Raw genomic sequence first — 17,440 nt, 5'->3', positions numbered from 1 at the left:
TACACTATATTATATTATATTATATTATATTATATTATATTATATTATATTATATTATATTATATTATATTATATTATAATAAATTATATTTATTATGTCATTATATTTATTATGTCATTATATTATATTATATTATATTATATTATATTATATCAGACAAAGTGGCTAAAACTTATATAAATACTCATTCTATAAACTTTTATTTCATTCTATCAATGGAATCGTATATTCTGAGAAATTACATTATAATGAACTATGACATTTTAAAATATTTTTTATCCATAATTTAGCTTATATTCCATAAGTTACATGAAGGTTTGTTGCAAGCACAAATCAGTCACTGTAAGACTGCCAGAGAGCATGTGAAAAAGGTGTGTGTGTGATTAGTGTGTGCAGATCGAGTGTGTTTAGAGACACAGGTGACCTTCCATGTTCAGTAGGAGGCAGCGAGGGCTCATCTGCTGATCTTCCCTCCGGCTAGATTACTGCAGGGAGAAACTCCGGCTGTGTGAGGTGTCTGTCCTCGCTCAGCCGCTGAGAGCTCAATGTGTGTAGTATGTGTGAAATGGCTATTCTGTAATGACTGCTGTGGCACTCTGTTGACAGTAAAGGTCGGTCATGTAGAGCACATTAAGCCAGGACCTTTAGGGAAGGCACAAATACATACGGTGAGTGAGAATGAGTGTGTGTGCATGTGTGTGTGGTTCATGTGAGGAGCGACTGCACTGTTGAGAAGCACATAATGGCTGCCTCTCCACCCACCGCGATTAACACAGGAACTATTATTACTGGCTGACAGCAGTGCTTAAGAGTGCCGTTTCCACCCCTGTCCTACCCTGCCGACCCGGCTTATAATCACAAGTGCTGCTGCATTCCTTTTTCATCCATCCATCTATCCATCCATTTCTCTTGGAGCACAACTGAAGATGGGTCTCCGTCAGGGTAACTCACCCAGAACGACAGGCTTTATTTGCATATGCAGTTTACACTGTAAGATATTTGACCTTAAATTTGCAGAAAAATACTGGCTAATAATTGCATTACTTTCACATAAGGTACTGTATATAAATTCACTGTAAATTACTGTGAGGTACTTCATATCAATAATTCTGTAAATATTTCTAAATATTAAAAAGTGCCTGTACTAGCATAAATTATAATGTGTATTAATTTCTATGTTGATAAAATATTAATAGTATTTGATATATATAATTTTTACAGTAATTTGATGTATTCATGATGCCTGCCTTAATTTCACAATAAAATTATGAAAATGTAATATTAAATGGTTAAATCCTAAAAAAGTAACACTAATGTAATTTACTGTGAAAAATTAAAGTAACATGTTGTGAAATTCTGGGAATTTATTACAGTGTATGCTACAGTTTTTCTTATGCTCAACAAGCATTTATTTATGCCAAAAGAATAGCCTAAATATGTTAAAAATGTATTGCAATTTAACACAGTTTTTTTCTATTTTAATACAGTTTAAAATATAAATGATTTTTATGATTAAAGTTTGGATCTTCAGCTGTAATTACTCCTCCAGTTTTCAGTGTTGCATGATACTTCAGAAATCATTTTAATATGCTGATTTAGTGCTCGAAAAATTCATTAATTTGCTCATTTTCTTTTTGGCTTAGTCCCTTTATTAATCAGGGGTCGCTACAGCGGAATGAATTATATTAAATTATAAATTATATTTGGACTGTGGGGGAAACCCACGCCACGCGAACATGGGGAGAACATGCAAACTCCACATAGAAACGCCAACTGACCCAGACAAGGCTTGAACCAGCGACCTTCTTGCTGTGAGGTGACAGCACTACCTACTACGCCACTGCGTCGCCTGCTCGAAAAATATTTTGAATTAAAGGTCCCCTGAATTGTCTAGATATAGGGCTCTATTTTAACAATGTTGGCACAAAATAAAGCGCTTTGAGCGAACCAATAGTGATATGAGCACGTCCGAATCCACTTTTGTTTTTTTAAGGATGGAAAAATATGCTCTGTGCTATGGCGCATGGTCTAACAGGGTTGTGCTTATTCTCTTAATGAGTTATGGGTGTGTTTTGAGCATAACATGCATTAAACCAATCAGAGTCTCATCTCCCATTCCCTTTAAGAGTCAGTTGTGTCACATCATGTCGCATTTGCTATTTACATGGCGGACTTTGTAAGTGGAAAAATGAATGCTTCACTAGTGAGAAAACAATCAAACAGACCATCTTCAGCATGACTATAAAGAATGAGCCTCCACCATTCGACCTCTTTACTTTCTTTTTATTTTACTTTTTACTTCTTTACTGTTGATAAGTTTGATTGTTGATAAGGAAACGGTGTTGTACGCACTCAACTGAAGACATCCATTAGTCTACATATTTAATTTTGTTTGTGAAGTGCAAAGATTCGTTTGAAAACTATTTCTAAATTCAGTTCTAATTTCAGGCAAACGAATAAATGAACAATAATAACAAAATGTGTATAGTAACGCATACATTTCCAAAAGCCAATGGGTGGACAAATCATAACTTGTTTTTATTAAAACAAATATAAAAATGTACATGATAAATAATACTGCCAATAATAATTATAACATTATACAAACGCAAATTATCATGAATAAACTAAAAAAGCCCTTGAGAGGTAGAAGGCATGTTGTAGTGGTTTTAATTTTTATGTTGGAAAAAAAAATTTTGTAACATTTTTTATCTTTTAATTTTTTAATGTGTAAAGATATTTGGGTACTGCTGTACGTCCTGTGTGTATCAAGCAATGTGTAAGCCTTTGAACCCACATAGGGGCATAACTAACCCACTGGACTTTAGACTTGTTTTTAGATGGTCAATGGTGCGGCCTATTTCAGATCCTCAAAATAGCATGTGCCAACAATGCGCCTTAACACACCTCCATTTTAGACCAGCACAGCCATGAGTCTACAAAGTGGCGCAAATAGATTTTCTATTTAAACAACTTGGTTGTTCTGGTCTCATGTCTTGCGCTTTATTGCGCCAGATGTATGATAGGGCCTATAGACAGCAATTCTTTGCAATTCTATGTGTTTTATGAAATAAAAGCCATAAGAAGACAAAGCTCAAGACAAGCTCATCTTGAAATGCATTTGTAGGTTATCCGAGGGAGAGGGTGTGGCAAATAAAGCAGCTTCTCCCCTTTTTTTCTAAATAGCCAGTAGTTAAATTGATATCATCTCATCCTTGATGATTTCCAAATGTTAATTGGAGTATTGTATTTTCTGCTTCATGACTTGGACCAGTTGCTCTGAAGCTGAAGCAACTTGTTGAAATGTCAGTTTTTACATTTCTTAAAGATATTTGAAATTAATTATTTAGAATTTAAACAAAGAGAAGATATAAAAGGCAGTGCCACCAAACTATCGGTATCGTCAGATATCACACTGAACAGCAAAAGTCTAAGAAAGATCTGTTCTTTTTAATAGAATAAAATTCAGTCCACTTTCTAGATGGATATTGCTTTTATTCAACAGTAGAAGATTGTGTAATTTAATTTTTTGACATTTCGCATGACTTTTCTAATCTCTTTTTGCTCTGCCAAAAGAAGCAGATAGAATGATTTAGCAGTGAACAAATGATTCAGTGGCTCATTCATAAAGGCATCCATAAATGAATTAGCGTTTTAAAAAAAACATCACAGACAATGATGTAAAAAAGGAAAAGTCTCAGTGCTTTCTGATTAAACTCAAAGATCAGAACTAGCAGTTGTGTGATATTTATAATTTACATAGATAGTGGGACATTTTATTTTTCCAAGAGTCTATATGCATACATTTGTCATTTAGATTGGAAAGAACTGTCTTTTAGTGCACAGGGTTTAATCTGTGACAAGACTTTGTTGTGAGAGGGTGTCGACTCAGTTGTGTTGTGTCTTTATCTGAGACTTGATCCAGTGGACTCTTATCATGGTAACATTATTGTGCACTTTGACAATCTTTAATATTTGAATAGGTTTGATTCTGGATGAGTTCTCTGTAAAGCTTTAATTCCTTATATTCAGTCCACTCTGCTCTAAAATAATTGACAAGTCAATCAGCTCTGGGGAGAGAACTATCTATTGTGCTGCACCACTATAAGAGATTCATTTTCAATGAATCTGTCTCCTTCATGATTGACAGTTAATTCTTTAATTGCACAATACTTCTGAAACAACGTTATTCCGGCATGTTGCTTTGGTTTCAAGGGGCCCGATAAGAAAAGAATCGAAATTCAAGTGTAGTTTGCATTGTATTGGTTTTTACTTAAATCACTTTCCTTTTTGTTTAATAAGATGTACTTAAAGATTTCCAGAGGAAGGATGAACCAATTTGAGTCATTCTGTGCTCTCGCTTAAAAGACAAAAGACAGCAATTGAGAGTTCTAATGAAAGTATTGATCGTTGCCCCGTCTCAGGCCAATGAGGTAGATGGAGTTTGTTTGGTATATTGCAGATCTTGTTCTTTTAGTTTTTTCCCTTTACAAACTTTTATTTATTTTACTTTTTATTTTTATTGGCTCAATGCTGTTTTACTTAAACATGCCTATGATCCTCCACTGATATTAATCAGTGCATCCATCTGTCTGTGCTCAGTTAGTCAGCATAATTTAGAACTTTCAGAAAAAAATTTGTATAAAGTTATTATTATTATTATTATTATTATGAGTCTTACGTATTATATGTATAATTATATTTGTTTTAATAAAAACAAGATTAGATTTGTCCACCTGTCGGGTCTTGGAGACACCTGCTTCCCCATATGGGGCATAAGAATAGGAGGTGTGATTGGATATAACTCAGTTTTTTGACCAAACTTCATTATTATTGTTCAGTATTCATTTGTTGGAAATTAGAACTGAATTTAAAAAATAGTTTTGAAACATATCTTTGCGCTTATCAACCGAAATTAAATATGTAGGTTAATGGATGTCTTCAGTGGAGTAAGTTTCCACCATTTCCTTACTCCATGAAAGTAAAGGAGTAAAGTAAAAAGTAAAAGTAAAGAGAAAGTAAGGAGGCCAAATGGAGGAGGCTTGTTCTTTATTCTTGCACTGCAGATGATCTGTTTAACTGTTTTCTCGGTAGTGAAGCGTTCAGTTTTTCCACTAACAAAGTCGGCTATGTAAATAGAAAATGCACTATCGCGAGCCAAACTGACTCTTAATGGGAATGGGAGATGAGACTCTGATTGGTTTAATGCAGGTTATGCTCAAAACACACCCATAACTCATTAAGAGAATAAGCACAACTCTCTTAGACCATGCACTGGGGCGCAGAATGTATTTTACCATGCTTAAAATAGCAAAAGTGGATTTGAACATGCCCTTAATGCTTTTGCTCCATGCGCTTTAGACTTTGCGCTTAGATCGTTAAAATAGAGCCCTTAGTTTTTGTATATTGTAATTCATAATGCATTTGTATGTTTTTCCCTTTGGCTTTAACCTCATCCACTGCATAATGTACAAAATACAAATAGTAAATACAAAACAAAAACAATTGTCTATCTATCATACTTTAACTTTTAAAAAGTTCTCAGAAACCAAAAATGGCAAAAACACTTGGCACCTGTTTTTTTTTCTCCCTGAGCACATTTCTTTGACATAAACAATACAGTATATATATATATATATATATATATATATATATATATATATATATATATATATATATATATATATATATATAGTTTTTTTTTTCTTTTTATTTTTTTTTTCTTTGCTGTACTGCCACCAGTCATGCTTACTAGCAGCTACAAGCAAATTGGCAGCTCAGATCAAGTAAATCATTTCATCATAGGGTGATAGGGGAGAAAAAAGACAAAAAATCCATGCCTCATCTTGCCGAGATTGATTGTGCCTGGTGTGAATGTGTTCATAAGAATCTATTGTTTTGATCCAAGAGTGCCTTTTTAGGGTGAAAGGTTGTTAATACTGTAAAAAATAGCTTCAGGGCAATCTATTTCATCAGGTACTAAACAGATAATGGGATGTGAATTGATTTTAGTGGCAAATTGCAGAAATGATGCATATCGCAATGATCAGAGGGAATCTTAACTGCTGTTATTGTTTTTTGTTGTTGTGGTTCATATTACTATTGAGGAAAAATGCTCAGACACATTCAAGACTTAGTCATACTCAAAAAAATGGCTTTAGAAAGCACTATGCTATCACTATGCTATCACTAATTCAATCTAGACGATGCAGTTTTCTAGTGCCATCTGGGTGTGAGAGAATATAGCTTTCACTCTGTCACAGAAACAGTCACAGTCTGACTGTCAATGTGTGTCCGTCTGTGGCTTTTCGACATGTGTAACTGAGAATAACTGTTCCCGGAGAATCTTATCCTGGTGCCATAATGGCCAACCGGTCACTCAGACATGAGCACTAAGAGTGAGTTAGGAGTGTCAAGAGTCTCTTCTCCCAGAGCTGACACAAGTTTTGAACTATAGCCACATTAAGGGTCAGAAAGCAAGAATCAGTTCTAATGCTTTTGGTTCTGTTAACAGTTACACATCCATTATTTAACTCTGCAGAGATTCTTGTGCTTTATTCTGTAGCTCTGCAGTACCACTTCAGAATTGCATTGAAAATCAAACAGCTCAAAAGTTACCCCTTTTTTTCTTTGTTTTTAGTGACTGGATGTTCATATGGCAACATATTGTTGTAGATATGCATTTATGCACTATTTCAGACAAAATAAATAATAAATAAAATATTCTTATATTGTGTTTTTTGTTTGTTGAGTATTGTTTTGTTAGTGCTGGAATGACCCCAGCAACCTTTTTGGTTTTAAAAGGTTGCATATTTACAGGATGATCACGCCTATAGGTAGAGTAGCAACATTGCAGAACTTCCTCCATTTGTAGACAGTCTGTCTTGCAGTGGACAGATGAACATCAAGGCTTTTAGAAATACTTTTGCAACCCTTCCAAGCTTCATGCAAGCGAAAAATTCTTGATTTTAGGTCTTCCGAGAGCTCTTTTTTGCAAGGCATGGTTCACATCAGGCAATGCTTCTTGAGAACAGCAAAGTCAAAATTGGTGTGTGTTTTTATTGACCTTATTCTTCAATGTGGAAGTGCGCTCGTTTTTGGAATTGTTTTAGAACTTCCGATTCCGATGCCAATGGAAAAAATGACTTTGAATAAAAAAACGTCAGAAAACAGTCAAACCGCTTGCTCTACAAATAAGTGTTTGCATGACTATACAAAGTAGAATAATGTAATAAGAAAATATCAGTTTGCAACATCTAGCAGCAAAACAAGCTTATTTTTTATTGTCTAAAAATGAATGGAAGTGAATGAGACCGGATGTCTCAAGCCAAAAAAAATTCAAATGGCTGCGCCAGCTCATACGCAGAGAATAAGGTGAATAGGGCAGCTTAAACCAACACATCCAATCTCATCACACTGATTGGACTCTTGGAAAAGTCATTAGCCTAGGGGTTCACAAACTTTTCCACCCTTCATTGTGAATGTTTACATGCTGTGTTCAATAAAAACATGAAAACATATAAAGTTTGTGTGGTATTAGCTTAAGCAGAATGTGTTTTTCTATTGTTGTGACTTAGAAGAAGGTCAGAACACATTTTCTATCCAATTTATGCTGAAATCCATGCAATCCCAATAAAAGGATTACATACTTTTTCCTGCAACACTTTTGAGTTAAAGGTGGCTCAACTTTGGTTTGTGGTGGCTAATTTGATGTCATTTGATAATAATATTAATAATGATTGTTGTTGTTTTGTTGAGCCCAGAATCTGTTGTTATGCACACTTTTTGCAATAATGATTTTTAAAATTACTTGATTAAAAAATATACACTTTTAAATACAGCAGCGTTAACGGTTTGGGGTCAGGTTTGTTTTAAAACAAAATGATTATTTAATTTAGCAAACATTTTCATTATTCAAGAAGAACTTTAATTTAAAATAAATGCTTTATTTTAAGAGAAAGAAAAACAATCCTGAAAATGCTTAGAATAGAAATATTACTTTTTAAAACATTAATCAACAAGTCTTGAGCACTAAACAGCACATTAGAATGATTTCTGATGCACCACATGATACTGAAGATTGAAGTGATGATGCTGAAAACGGCCTGCAAATGATTAAATATAGAAAACTTTTGATTACATTGTATTTATATTTCACAGCAGTATTGATTTTAGTCAATTTCTCAAATAAGTTTAACTTTGGTTAGCGTATATAAGAGACTTTGTTTATTAACAAATTTTTAAACTGTAGCTTTATTAGAAGTACTAAAAATGATGTGTGATGCTTCTCCATCCACTGATGTGAAGCACTGCAGCATGTGCCATCTAAAGTAATCTGAGGCTTCACATTAAGCTCCAAAGAAGTGTCAGAAGAAAAACAGAAATTCTTTATCCTCACATGTGTAGCTTTGGTCCTTTATTGAATCCACAAGCAGATGGCCATGCGTTTAAGCAAGATTTTGGCGATTGGTGGGAGACGCTGTTATACACAGCACATGGCTCAGTGATAGCAGAAATCACTCCTGAGAGTTTGAACAAATCACGTTCAGTGTGACAGACAGGATAAGCAGCAGTTTCCACTGTGATTGATGCTGTTGTGAAAGATGTTAGACACTCTGATACCCACGTTAGAGATTGTAGGGCAAAAGCCACTGAACAGGAGCTTATAGACATTTTTTTTTGTACATCTACAAGTCCTTAGAGACTCTGCGGCAAAAACTGTGCAAACACACACACACACACACAAACACACATTTTTTGAAGCGCATCTTAACTGTGCTGTTCACACTCTCGGCTTTTCCACATGGTAGGTGACAGGCTGCAGAAGAGCGAGGGTTTTGTAATTGAATTGAAATGACAGATAGCTGGTGAAGAGAAGGTCGAAAGGACCCAAAGGCCTGCACAAGGTTCTGGAGTAAATGAATGTGAGAGAAGAGCTTTGAAAGGTTTTGTCGGTGTTGGAGATTGACAGCCGTATTTACTAACAGGTGTGTCTGTGAAATTGGCCAGCGCACACAATGGCAGACAGGAGCAGATCGAATGCTCTCTGTATGAATGAGTTGCCATAGTCAATCCTCTCCTCTCCATGGCCTTGAGTAATGGCTGTATCCATAGTGACACATAATGATAGTAAATATCAAGACTCTGAATGGCAGCTTTTTAAACTAGCTAGCATTTGATCCACTCACGAACAGTATGTGGTTTTCAGCCATGTTGTAAATGGTATAATGATAGTGGGAATGGATGAAAACTGACAGGAATGTTTGTGATTTTTGTCATATACAGAGTCGTTATTTGGAGAAATCTTCATAGAGCAAACATTTAACCAGTTTCAGTCTGGAAAAGCCAGACTGATCTCACGTGAAAAGTAACTATTTTACGTTTAGTCAGTTTAGTGGCTTATCGTAAGAATTCGTACAGGTTCAGTTGTATGAAAATGTACAATTTTAAAAAGGAGGCTTGGCTGAAATCTGATTATTTCTTTAGATATTTAAAACTGGGACACTATTAACACTTAGTTAATCAAATGAAATTAGAATTAAACACTATAAAAGAGGATGAAATGTTGAAGCAAATATGCACAAATTGTCTTAAGTGTACAAGCAGTCAAATATAGAAGGAATTTAACTGGAAGATGAAGATAAGGGTCTTCAGAGTCCCATTAGTGGTCGCCAATTTCGATAGTTCTTCACAATTATTGCAGTACTGGAGAGGTCGTGGAAAAGTCCCTCTATATTCACATATATTTTAGGTATGACCCAAAATGCAAATGTATTAGCAGGAGGTTAAAAGGCAGATTAGTAAAGTTTTAGGATACAACATGCCAATGCACCCAGTATTATTTATTCATTTACTTTTTTTTGCTTGCTGGCTTCCCCCCTGATCAGTGCAGTAAGTCTCACCTATTTGCTCTACATAAATTATTAATAACAGCTAGGATAATAATTACAGTAAACTAGTTAAAGACCCTACTTTGACAGAATGCACACAGAAGCTAAAACTTCTGAATATATATATATATATGAGCAATATCACACTCGTAGGAGTGCAATATGGCTGTATATCGACACTGGTGGGCCTTAGTGCCCCCACCAGTGCTGATATACAGCCATATCACACTGCTACAAGTGTGATATTGCGTTTATACAACAGTTTGAAGGCATAATTGTGTATATAAAAACAAAAACAAACATGGAGAGACTCAAAAACCCTTTTGTTTGAGGAACTACTTTCTTTCGCCTTGGATTCAAATCATAAGCTGACAGTTAAACAGCTGAGCAAGCATCTTTTAAACTTTAGATCTGTAGTGTCTGCTTTTTGCTGGTTGTATGTGGGCGGAGTAATACACAAAGGGTAAAGAGGCTTTACGGGTGCTGATATTACTTAAATATATCACGGCTATCAGCCAATCAGATTCAAGAACCAGACAGAACTGTTTTAAAACATATATATAGAGAGAAAATGACTAATTTGCATTTGAAAACAGACATTTTCTAACAGACCTGGGCATTAATCACAACAACCTTGATTTTTTAAATGCTTTCAGGGGCTTTGTTGTAGTTAATAGCCCCTTTCACACATACAGACCTTTCCGGAAAATTGCCGGCAATTTTCCGGAAAGGTTGTATGTGTGAACAGGCCCTTTTTGAAAATACCGGTAAATTCGTTCTGGCTATTTTCCGGAAAGAGAAGTTGTAACATTACCAGCAATTTGTCGGAATACTGCGCTGTGTGAATGCAGAAGGAATATTGCCGTAATAAGCGCGTGCACGTCTAGAACGTGCTGACGTGAGACGTCTGATTTAGCCAATCACAACAGTCAGACGCATTCACGTCCACGCGGTTTGTGATAATAAAAGCCTTTGAATATTTTTCCAGACACATTTAGCTGCTAGAAGTTAGTCAGATCACGTTTATATGTTCTTCTTAATGCCAACTGTGTAAATAATCATCGATGAGATGCTTATGATAAGCCGTTGTTTGTTTACATTCAAGCTTTGCGTGTGCCTGTGAAACAGCCTGTGAGCGCCTGCACACGCACATATTATGAACATTTCGACATGCGAAAGTGATCCTGCGAAAGTTGTTCACAATATTGATCATTCACAGAGTTTGTAATTTAGTCAAATGTTTACAAATACAAGCGCAGCCGTTTAAAGCTCATTTGTGGTGAATGATGTCAGAATTTACCGGTATTTTGGAATGGATGTGTGAATGCTCTTTTCCGGAAAATTTCCGTAACGTCCTCGCCTGTGTGAACAGCGCTTTTTTGAATATACTGGTAAAGTCGTTCCGGAAATTTTCCGGATATTTACCGGTATCACTGTGTGAAAGGGGCTATTGTCTTTATATTGGAATGTGTATGTAATTATCTACTATTCTTTTTGGTCACTTTATTTTGATAGTCTGTTTGTTGAATTTAAGTTACATTGCATCTACATGCCAACTATGTCTCATTAGATTATAAGTAGACTGTTAGGTTAGGGTTGGGGTTTGGGTTCGTGTAAGTTGACATATACTTGCAAAGTTTCTTATAGTCATTTAAATGTCTGTTGAAGAAGCAGTATCAACAGATATGCAGACAGTCTAAAGGTATGAGAGCTGTCACTGGGGTAGTACCTTTTCAAAAGCTACACATTTTTACCTGAATGGTCCATACTAATACCTCAAGGGTACATATTAGTACCTAAAAAGTACAAAAGTGTACCTTTTAAAATGTTTAGGTACAAATATATGCTTCTGAGGTACCAATATGGACCCTTTAGGTACAATGTGTATCCTTTGAAAAGGTACTACCCCAGTGACAGCTTTTATACCTTTATTTCTGAGAGTGTACTAATACTCAAATGGCCCATCAAAATAAAGTGTTACCTTTATTATATTATTATTTTTTAATCTATTTGTTTATTTTTTGTGAATGTAAACATTCTACAGTAAGTAAATGTTATGTGAACACTGTGTTTATAAAAAACTTTAATAAAAACACAGTTTAAAAAAAAGAGGAGGCTTGGCACCCAACCCCACCCCTAAACCCACCCGTCATTAGGGGATAAACAAATCATACTAATTGTTCAAATGAGATACAAATGAACGACATGTATGAATTTATACGAATAAGCCACTAAAATTAAAAAATTACAAATTGCCATAAGATCATCTTGGATATGCTGTTTTGACTTTTGAAAATTGTTTACGAGAGAGTCATTTTATTAATCATATTGATATTTTTTTAAATAGCTGTGCATGAATGTGTCATATTTCAAACTCACCGACAGCCCTATATTAGGTTATTAGGTTAGCTTAAAAACAACCATCACATGTTCTTGTAATGAAGCATGTAATGAACGATGTGTACTTTTATGCATGCGGTGTTATGAAGAGTTGTCTGGTGTTCTCGCTGATCCAGAGCCTGTGTTTTAAAAATAGGCATGTGTTTACTCAGCGCCACAGGCTAGCGTTTTCCATTAGCGCTTTACAGCTCGTTCTACAGCAGCTGATTTACACACCCAAAGTGCTTATTCTTTCCACACGTATATTTTATAAGTACTGCAGCCCGTGCCAGATTGGGAGAGTTGAAGCCAGCCATTTTAACTTCTTGATTCATAGCAATCATTTTTAGGACTTAGAATGTTGGGACAGTAGATTTTGTTTTAAAGGTGTATTTGGTTTTAAAGTATTAGTTTTTGTTGGAGAAATTGCATGACACTTTTGCTGAATCAATTTATGTTATTTGATTGTGAGTGATGTTTTTGTATTGCTGATATTTTATTCAATCTACTCCTGTGTAATTGTCATATCACCTTTATCCAGCAGACCACTTGCTTTAATATTTTTTTTTTATCTCATGATGTGCTATGTGCTATTGCTAGATAAAAACAAGTATTTTTTTAATGTATAATGTTTATAGAAATGTTATACTGTTTTGGAATATTATAATATTTATAATCAAAGTAATTATTGTATTATATAATATTCTTTATTTACAAAAATGCATTTATCTACAGAAAACAAAACACCAGCTTAACAAAAAAGTGGCAGCAAAATCTTTTTACAAACCATTTGAGTTTTCAAAAGTTTCTTATGTTCACCAAGGCTGTATTCATGTGATCAAAACGACATTAAAATTATAATATAGGGAAGTATCATATTATAATATTATTATGATTTAAAATAATTATTTTGTATTTTATTATATTTTAAAATGTTATTTATTTATGTGATGTTAATTCATTTATTAACATTTATTAAAGATTAAAGCTATACTTTTCATTAAAAAACAATACAAAATTAAAATACAATAATAATATTAATAAAAATGTATTGTAAAAATATACAAAGTGTTGCTCAAGAATTATTATTACAGTATATAGTCAGAATTATTTGATAATTAGAATAATTTAAAGAACAGCATTTGTTTGAAATAGAACATTTGGTAATAATATACAAATCCCATCAATTGTATTTATTTCTTTAAAAAGACTTGAATGGTTGTGTATTTTGTCAACATTTAGCAATACATTTGTCAACTTTATCTTTAATTTCATTGTGGAAGTCTGTAGTCAAAAGTCCAATTTATACTGCACCAACAGGCGCCAACCAACACAGACAATCACCAGATTACAGTATGTCAATTCTCAAACATTCCACTTCCTGACAAATGCCAATTCAGCATGTTCAATCAGAGAAAACAAGCTCCATCAGATGCCAACACAACAGGAGTAACACACTGATCTGATAAAACCTGCCGAAGTGTCTGTTTCGGCCTAGTGGCGTCTGTCAGAGCACTATAAATGGGATTATACATTACGGTGAAATGCCATTTATCTTACATGTCAAAAGAAACGGAAGAAAAACACTTCTAAAACAGAGATTTGAGACAATCACAATCTGTATGAGAATACGTTGCCCTAGAAGTCATTTTTTTTCGGCTTAGTCCCTTTATTAGGGAACCGTCACCCCAAAAATTAATAGTTTAATTAAAAAATTTTGCGAATTAAATAAAATAAGATAAGGTAAACTAAAATAAAATAAATAAAATAAGAACAAGAGCGCAATCGGGTCTGAACAGCTTTTTAATTTTGCTTAAAGATAATTTGTAAATTTTCTTACATGAATATACAAAAAATAATGTACCAGAAATTATACCAGAACCTAATTTAGACACCTTTTAAGGTTATTTTCTCAACGTTTAGTTTTATTGCACCCTCCAAACTTTCAAATAGTGTTATCTCGGCCAAATAGTGTCTCATACTAACCAACCATACTTCAATGGAAAGCTTATTTATTAGTGCATTAAAATGCCATTAATAAATGTTTTTTTTGGTCCAAGGTTACATTATCTCCGGTGATGAAGCCAGATTGAGTCAGATGAGCAGGGCTTTTATTGCGCTCTCTCAATGGCATGCTGAGATTGATCTTGAGGTGAGAGCACTTGTGAGACGGAGAAACACAAACTGTCTTCCAGTAACTGAGGTGGTAATTAATATCAGGGTCTGGGGAGTGTGTACTGCTGTTTCATTAAACTCTGTGGTGATTACTGGCTGCCCTCCCTGCCTGAAGTCCCTTTATGAAGTGAAGGTGCAGAGAGCTTTTCTGCGTGTTAATGGAGAGCGTCAGGAGCCTGCAGGAGGCTGGTGGCTGTGTTGAGCTGCTGTTTTTGAGAGCACTACGCTGCACGGGAGAGCATTCTGATGCAGTCCCTATAGCTCTCGCCAAACAGCCTCTATTGCATGACCTCACCGCTCGACAAATGACTTTATTAAGCAACCCTAGGCTGACTAATGCGTTTCGGTGGACCTGTGGACCTCTGAGTCAAAACACAAGTGGACTGATGAGTCAGTGAATGCAGAGCTCACTTTATCAAGCAAGCTATGGACAAGAGAAATGCCAAATGACACACTCTCTACTGCACTGAGATAGTATTTTCAGATTTTAATTGTAACTAAAGTGCTTCATTATGCGATGTAGAAAATCCTATTTTTGTTCTGCAATAGGCTTTCATCCATGCAAAATTGAATTAAGCTGTCACTTTTTAATTCACAGTATTACTGCATTTTTTACACTGTAAAAAAAATAGTTGCCTTAAATTTGTAAGCTGAATCAAATAACCTGTAAGTCCTGTGTGAACTTATCTTATGTTAGACTGACCTAAAACAGCTTGCATAACTTATCAAATTAGTTAGAAAGTGATTAACTTACAGTAGTTTAATAAGTTACAATAAACTAAAAACAAACATTGTCATGACTTTTAGATCACCATCTCCACACCAAAAATGAGATCCAGCCCCGCACACCAGATCTTGGCAGACAATGAGTCAGAAAATCAGTTTCTCCAGGTATCTGAACAATAAGTCAACAGAGTTTCCAATACCCAAACATGTTAACCAGTATTCAACTGTCTCCTATCAATATAGATGTTGACTGAGAAAACCAGAGAGAAGTAGAAACAGGAGATGAAGTCATAATGATAAAGAAAGAGCAGAGTTTATTGAATAATCTCCATGATAACCAGGATATCTGACCAGGATAAATCCAACAAGTGTTATTATACCAAAAGCAACAGCAATGGAAAATTACTGCTTTACAACATTGTCCAGAGACAAGACAGACCTTAAAATGGAGTCATTTCCTATCTCTTATGAAAACAGGTTTCGCTTGAATCCACAGTCATAAGATTGTAACAATATGGAAAAATGGAAAAAATAATGAAGCAACAATTATAGGAAAATAGTATTAATAAACTCATAATAAAATGACAAATAACAATCAATAATAATCAAATTACTAACTAATGGTCAATATAATTATATAATTATAATAATATAAATAACAAATGATCATATAATTACATAAAATACTTAAATGAAGAATAAATGAATTACAATAAAAAAATGAAAATAAAACACAACACACATAAATGGTTGCTTTCTTGAAAGAACACACACATGCGTTTGCTTTAAGAATTCTCAGAACTATAGTTAGATTGTTTTTGACTAATTGATTATATATATTTTACAGGCTGCTTGATGTTTTGAAATAGTTTATTCAAGGATCTGGTTTCTTTAATCTGTTTCTTACTGAGAGTCAGCCGGCCCAGTCGACTGCTGAAGCACATCTCAGATTCGGATTACTGAAGCTAAATTTTAGCATTTGTAAACTGAATGAAATGAATAGTAATTATGGCATCAACTTTACCATGTCAATTCAAGCACAAATGCTTATCTTTGGTAATGCATGCAAATTGATTTGCTTTGGCAGTGTTGAAAACAATGTCTTTTCCAAATGTCCACAGATCAAACCAAACTCTTTTTCCTCAAATTATAGTGCTTGTGGGCAATGTGAACTGTTTGCAGGCCAATGAAATCCCACAGACTGGCATTTTGTCTGGTTTGTCCAGGAAATAAAGCTGAAAGGACTTACTTATTTCAGACCGTTTCTTTGACTAATCACATGCACTTTCATCTTTTAAACTTTGTAGATTAGTGCCAGAGTGGGGGAGCAATATCAGCTTGGGACTTTAGCCTACAAGACCTTAAAAAAATGTTTCAAAGAAATATACAAAGAAATACAAAAGAACATACTTAGCTTTTTTTTAAACAACCAATTCTACTACAAAATATCACATATACAAACTATAATAAATGAATAAATAAATAAATAAATAAGGATAGGTTTTTGCAAACTGCAAAATACATTGTAATACATATGTCAAAAGTCGTAATATGCTGTAATGCGTAATCTCAAATGTAATTGGGAATCTCAAATAAGTTTTCTCATATGTGCGATATACGCAACCGTCTTGTACAGACCTGTGAAAAATCTGAGCTTGCAGTGCATATTTCACCTCTTGATCAACTTATTCCTTCCCCAAACCTAACAAATATTGTTTTCAAAAGCAAACAAGAAGACAAAAAGATTTTTATTAGAACAGACTGGGAATACTACATCCCTAGTATAAAATGTTTACTCGTTCAAAAAGAAATTCAATAACATTCACAGATGATTCAAAAGCTTTTCCATTATGGAAACCATTCCAGCAGTTAAATCATCAGCTTGCAGCTATTATCTGTTCTTTACATGTTAGAATGGTGGGTTCATGTTTCTGTCTAGGCAAAGAGTGGCATTGGCAATTACTTCTATTATGAGACAAATTATATTGTAACACGGGAGACGTCGCATGGCTTTCCTTTTAGCATCCATAGTCCAGCCTATAAGCAGGGCCAGACAGAATCTGTCTCCCATATAATACCTCCATTAAAATACATAGAAAATATTACTGTACAGATTGTATTCTAATTAAATCATCTATCTGTTTGCATATCCTTCAATAATATTACTGAAATTAATATAAAAATGAACAATATATACATTAGCACACATTTACATAATAAAGTAAAAAGGTTGAATGATGGGAGCAAAAATCAGTTAAAATCTGCATTT

The 17,440-nt window shown here is 34.4% G+C and overlaps 1 protein-coding gene across 2 annotated transcripts in view; it reads left to right on the top strand.

Moving 5' to 3' along the window:
* elfn2b (extracellular leucine-rich repeat and fibronectin type III domain containing 2b) overlaps positions 1-17,440 on the top strand; it is a 168,094-nt gene that overhangs the window by 59,263 nt on the left and 91,391 nt on the right. The window lies entirely within an intron of this gene.

This window comes from Danio rerio, chromosome 3 (genome assembly GCF_052040795.2).
Source record: "Danio rerio strain M-AB ecotype USA chromosome 3, GRCz13ab, whole genome shotgun sequence".
Taxonomy (NCBI): domain Eukaryota; kingdom Metazoa; phylum Chordata; class Actinopteri; order Cypriniformes; family Danionidae; genus Danio; species Danio rerio.
The sequence above is the reverse complement of the archived record's forward strand: the minus strand, read 5'-3'. Positions and strand labels throughout refer to the sequence as shown.